Source organism: Prionailurus viverrinus, chromosome E1 (assembly GCF_022837055.1).
Source record: "Prionailurus viverrinus isolate Anna chromosome E1, UM_Priviv_1.0, whole genome shotgun sequence".
NCBI classification, from domain to species: Eukaryota; Metazoa; Chordata; class Mammalia; order Carnivora; family Felidae; genus Prionailurus; species Prionailurus viverrinus.
In genome coordinates this window covers 49,178,353-49,184,385 of record NC_062574.1, presented here as the reverse complement: position 1 = coordinate 49,184,385, position 6,033 = coordinate 49,178,353, and the positions used below count along the sequence as shown (strand labels likewise).

The following is a 6,033-nucleotide window of genomic DNA, read 5'->3' as shown; positions in this document are numbered from 1 at the left end:
CCGCCTGGAACCCAGTGTGTGTATCTCGCGCTGACCGTGAACGCCCCTCCCCGGATGGGTCCCCACTTCCCTCCTGTCGTCCCGGCTCAGCCCCTTCCCACCCCCCTCAAAGCCCTCCTGGTCTGATGTCTGATGCTGGTTCTCCAAGGCGGCAAAACTCAGACAGACTTCTGAGTCCTTCCAAATGCTGCATGTGGTCCCGTTAAAGAGCTACCTTCTATGCTGCGATTATGTCCTTTGCACCTTGTGGTGTTAAGAAATCCCTTATTTTATAAATAACAGTGCCCTCGGCTGGCACACGCTTTAGAAACCGCACCGACTCAGAGAATCCGTTGGCCACCCAGATTCATTCCGGACTTTCCCGTTTGGACATTTTGCCACGTGGAGGACTCGAGGGGGTCGCGGCCAAGTGAGCAGGGCTTCTAGGCAGAGTGACGGAATTAGGTGGGAGGGCCCGAGCACCCCAGTAACCCTCTGCTCCGACCTGGGGGTTGAGCGGGCATTCGTTCGACAAACGTTGCCTGAGCACCTGCCGTAGGAGAGACACCAGGGGGGTCCTGGGGACACTGCGTGGTCCCTGCCCTCAGGTGGGGGTTGCACTAAGACTAGAAGTCACCAAGTGCCTTCAGAGGGTGGACCACTGCCTGCCTCACATGTTTCCCCCGCCCCCCTCCCCGGCCACAGTGCTGCTGGCTTAGTAACTGGGCCTTGAGCCCCCTTCTGCTGATCGGGACAACAGCTGGCTGGTTCCACTGGCCAGGGCACGTATACCTAGACGTATGGATGTGTGTGCGCTTTCCAGATAAATCTATATGGTGAGCATTTTAACGGTTTTGTTTGTGTGCGTGTTGCCTTCACGCTGGTGAAGAACAGAATGGTAACAAGTGTGGGAATGGATGTGTCGTTCTGAATCTTTGGGGTTGGATGCAACCCTGTTTTTTTTTTTCTTATGGCTGGCCCTTGTGTGTGTGTGTGTGTGTGTGTGTGTGTGTGTCTGTGTGTGTGTGAGGGAGGACGGAGGAGGAGGGGAAGAGAGAGAGGGAGGGGAGGGGGAGGAAGAGAGACAAGGAAATAGAGAAAGAGAGAGAGGGTGAGAGGGAGAGAAGGGGAAGGGAGAGATGGAGAGAGAGAGAACGGACGGCCCGCCCGGGACAGGAAACACTTCCTAGCCGGGTCGTGTGAGCCATTCTCTTTTGGCCCGAGTTTCTAGTGAGATCGGCCAAAAGAAAATCAGAATGAAAAAGGGTTTCCTGGTGGAAAAGAGACCCCCAGGCCTCCTTCCTGTCGCTCACGGGGCCCTCCCTCCCCTCCACGCCACTGGTCCCCATCCATTCTTTCCTGTTCACCCACCACATCTCCTCGGCTGGACGTGAGGAGGCACGTATGTGACAGATGCTCCGTAAATGTTTGCTGAGGGACTGGTCTTCGTCTGGCCTCCCAGGCCCCCAGAAGTGGTGACGACTTAAGCTGCATTTGCAGAGGAGGAGACAGAGGTCTGGACGGAGAGTCACCTGCTGACGGCCGCGCACGTGGGATGCGGCCGGGCTGGCGCACTCGTGCCCATGTCTGGCTGGCTCCTGGCTGCGCAAGCAGGGCCCTGACCCCCCCCCCCCCCCCCACCGCCCCCCACCAACGTGTGCCTCCCTCCTTCTCCAAAACCTGGGGACGCGGAGGGACCCTACAGAGCAGCCCGGACAGCCTTCGACTTTGCTGCCAGAAACTGCTAGTCTGTCTGAGACGATGCTCAGATAGACATGGCCAGAGCGTTGAGCCCGCTACAGACAGCCCCCCTAGCCTGAGCAGGGGCCACGGCCAGCTGGCGAGGGGCCACGGCTGGCACTGCGTGTCCTGGCCGCAAGCGGGAGGGAGCCAGCTGGGTCTGGTCCCGGAGGCTCCCCCCCACTTCCTCCTTCCACACCGGTGGTCCTTGCCTGGCAGCCTGGGGTCCAGGTGAAGGGTCTCCTTATTTTGTGCTGAACAAGGTCTGGAGGCCCGGATCCCCAGCCGGGAGGGGACTGCTCATCTCCAGAGGTTGTCCTTGTATTAACACAGAGCGGGGCACATCGCACATCGCTCCCTCCGGGGGCCTGTTGGGGGGGATTAAAACCCTCTCCTGGTCACTGCCGGGGCCTCCCAGGGGGCAACCAGGGAGCAGGACCCCCCAAGGCTGAATGAGCTTGCAGGGAGACCCAGGGTTGTGGGGTTAGGACTGGCTGGGAGAGGGAAGGAAGGCATATGAGGGACTCTTAATGAAAAGAGGCTGCTGGGTCCCAGGCACTCATGTTAAAAAAAAAAAAGCCTATGGGGCGCCTGGGTGGCTCTGTCAGTTAAGTGTGCGGTTCTTGATTTTAGCTCAGGTCATGATCTCAAGTTCTGTGGGACTGAGCCCCGATTCGGGCTCTGCACTGAGAGCAAAGAACCTGCCTGAGATGCTCTCTCTCTCTCTCTCTCTCTCTCTCTCTCTCAAAATAAATAAACTTAATAAAAAAATAGCCAGCCACGGGAAATAAATGACACTTTGCCATGCTTAGAAGAAAAGTCTATGGGAAGCCAGCAACACAGAGCGCAGAGGAAAAAGCCTCCCACTGTCCAGGAGAAACTGACCCAGCACACGGTCTATTTCAACTTTGCTGATGAGGTTGGAGGGGAGGAGAAATGAGGGAGGTCTTTTCAAGCCAAAAGACGGGAGCTGTCCCCATCCCAAGCCTCTGAGTGGCTCTGGTGGGTGAGACGTGGGTTTGCGAGTTGCTCGCGTGGTCCCTGCCTCCGCTCGGCGTGTCCGGCCGCCCACGCAGGCCTGCAGTGGCCTGGGAGGCTAGTGGCCGGGCCAGGATTTATTGCTCTACGTATCTAATCTCATTGCATTTTTTTTTTTTTTTTAATCTCTGCACTTCTTGGACACATGGCTACCAGAGGCTCAGAGGGGTTAAGACGCTTGCCCGGGGGTGCAGAGCTGGGGTTTGGACCCAGTTCTGTTTGCCTCCTGGGCTCCTGACTCTGGGGGGGGGGGGATATTCACGCCTCCGAATCTGCTGGCCTTGCTTCAAATGGTCATTCCTCCACTTACGAGACCTGTGACGAGGGAAATACTGGTCAAGTCTTCTTGGGGTTGTAGTGAGGATTAAGCAAATACACGTGAAACCCTCAGTGGAGGGCACGCTTTTATCCGTCCAGGAGTTTAGGTTTGGCAATGACTTTTCCATCAAAATTGCCTTTAAATAGAGGGGAGCCATCCAGGCAAACATAAGCAGCATCACTCAGCACGCGTTCACACACATTCTTATCCCTTCACGCACATATACATATATTTACATACACACATATTTATATTACCTCCATATGTATACATTTACATACACACAAGCATACTCACGTCTATTTATGTACACATATATATTCATATGTGCATATATTCATATCTATCCGTGCACACATATACATATATTTATATATGCATGTATATTTATATCTATCTGTCCCCGCATATATTCATATCTATCTATGTATACACACACATACACACATTCCTTTTGCTTTGCTTTTCTTGGCTGGCAAGTTGGATGTTCCTTCCTCCTCCCTAGAAATGATGGCATCAGAATGATTCCTGAAGCTAAATTTTCCACCAAGAGAAAGCAGCCTGGCCCCTGCCGGTGGGAGAGGTGGCCTCTCTCCTCTGCTGCCACAGGCCAGCGGCCGAGAGGGGCCCGCTCAGCCCACAACCCCGGGGCCTGTCTTCCCTTCTTCCAGGAGGCAAAATGAATGCCCGATCTCTGACGTGTCAAACCAGCGAACGAGCCGGAGAACTCGGGGCCCCGAGAGCCTGACCCTCACCTATGAGGCTTAAAAATATGGTAATGCAATTAGCAACCTCAGCAGCCTAATGAGACCTCTCAAAAATGCTGATAAAATACCACTAAAGGAAAATGCTGAAGAGCCTCTTCAAACTTCCCAAAACGTGAAGTGCGTCCTTATGGAGAACACGCCAATCTAGTCTCCTTTCTTCAAGGTTCAAGATTAATTAGGGGCTTATTTAGTGATGAATGAGGACGCATATGAACTCCTGGATCACAAAGCACCGAGACCAATTTTTTAATCTTTTTTTTTTTTTTACAATTACATTCCTATCATAAAAGTCTTCATTAGACGTTGTCACCAGCTTGTATTGTGTTAAGGAAGTGTTACCATCCCGGGCTTTTGACAAGACTGCATTTCCTTCCCATTAAAGAGGGCTCTCATAACAAAAGCCTTTTCTTTCTTCCTAACAGCTAAGGGCTGTGGCTTGGAAGGCTGGTCTAGGCTCCAGGGGAAATTGAACGCCCTCCTTGCTCACAGCCCCAGCACGCCGGCCTTTTCCGTAGACGCGGCCTCTTCCCAAGCAAGGCCAACGGGGTGGGGGGCAAGCGCACCCGGCCCCCCAGCCCGCCGGACCGTGTGTTCCTTGACACAGCCCTTTGCGACGACGAGACAGGCTTGGGGAGGAGAGTGAGTCCTGCACCCCATTCGCCCCGCTCCCTACAAACAGCCATTGAGTGGAAGCCAGTCTGAACAGCCCCCTAGGTACTATCAACCCATCTGTCCCTCCTCTTGGTAAAGGTCGTGGTGTACCCACTGGTGTTATGCACTCCTAGGGGTTGGGGTGCCGCAGTGAGTCCTGGGCGACCCTGCCTAGCCTGCCTGCCTCCTGGGGGCCCCCAGCTCAACCCGCAGGTGCCCGCCCGCCCAGCAGGTACGCCCTTGGTCGGCCCCGCGGGGCTTTCCAGCCCTGGCCAGCTCTGGGCTGTAAGAGGTAGACAAAAAAAAAAAAAAAAAAAAAAAAAACCAACAAAGGAAGTCCGAACCAAGCTCCCCGCTGCCCTGAGGGGATGCTCCGCCCTGAGGAGCACCTGGAAATCCTTCCTGCTCGACTTGATGGCTCAGAGAATGCCACAGTCGCCACCATTATAAACCAGTTGGGGTGTGTACCTGTAGGGCGGTGGGGGGTGGGTGGGGGGTGGGATGTGGTCCTTTGCTTAGCTGTGTGACCTTGAACTTGTCCCTCAACCTCTCTGGACTTCCGTATCCTCCTGTGTAAGATAGGGAAAAAAAAAATCATACTTTGCAGCTCTGTAATGCAGATTACATTTTTACTGATGTAGCTAGAGCTATGCTTTCCTGTATATTTTCTTTCCTTCCTTTTTTAAGTATTTACAGATTTTTGGAGAGTGAGGGAGGGGCAGAGAGAGGGGGACAGAAGATCTGAAGCAGGCTCTGTGCGGACAGTCTTGACAGCTTTGAGCCCGATGCGGGGCTCGAACCCACGAACCGCGAGATCATGACCTGAGCCAAAGTCAGACGCTCAACCGACTGAGCCACCCAGGCGCCCCTCTTGTGCATTTTCTATGGACATGGGGCATGCCTGCGGTTTAACACCTGGAACAGCATGGGGTACATAGAGGGCCCTCAACAAACGGTGGTCACCGTGCATCCCGAGTGCTTATGCAGTGGACAAAGGTGATGTCTGCTGTGGAGCCCCAGCACAGGCAGATCACGACCAGAAATGATCAAGGTAACTTGCAAATCTCTGCAGTCGACCCTGGTCTACAGCTCCATGAGCAGGAGAATGTAGGTGCTTAGAAGAACCCTGGGAAACGTGGCATCCGAGGGCCGGTCAGGCCCGTGGCGGGGGGGGGCAGCCCCCTGCCTTCCACGAAGCCCTGTTCCCTGTCCCATCGCCAGAGCACCCTGTCCTTGTTGCACTTGAAGGAGACGATGGCCTTCAGAGCGCAGGGAGGGCTCAGCTACCAGATGACAACAGGAGATTCAGAGAGCTCGGATTTGCATCCACTTTGCATCTCATTTGCATAGGACCGCAGCCTGCCTAGCCCATGCCTCCTGCTCATCCTCTTTGGGGGTGACGGTGGGGGGCTCCTCAGTGCTCTGTCCTCTGGGGAGGAGGAGGGAGGCCAGCAGGAGGAGGACGGGGCCCCTGCCCAGGGCTGCAGGGGCAAGGATCGGCTCTCCTGAAGTTCCCTGGAAAACTGCCAGTGGGCAGGA

The 6,033-nt window shown here is 54.8% G+C and overlaps 1 non-coding gene across 1 annotated transcript; it reads right to left on the bottom strand.

The window, feature by feature from the left end:
• Nucleotides 1-5,273: 5,273 nt before the first annotated feature.
• Nucleotides 5,274-5,358, bottom strand: TRNAQ-UUG (transfer RNA glutamine (anticodon UUG)). Its single transcript has one exon. It is a non-coding gene; the product is annotated as a tRNA-Gln (tRNA).
• Nucleotides 5,359-6,033: the final 675 nt, after the last annotated feature.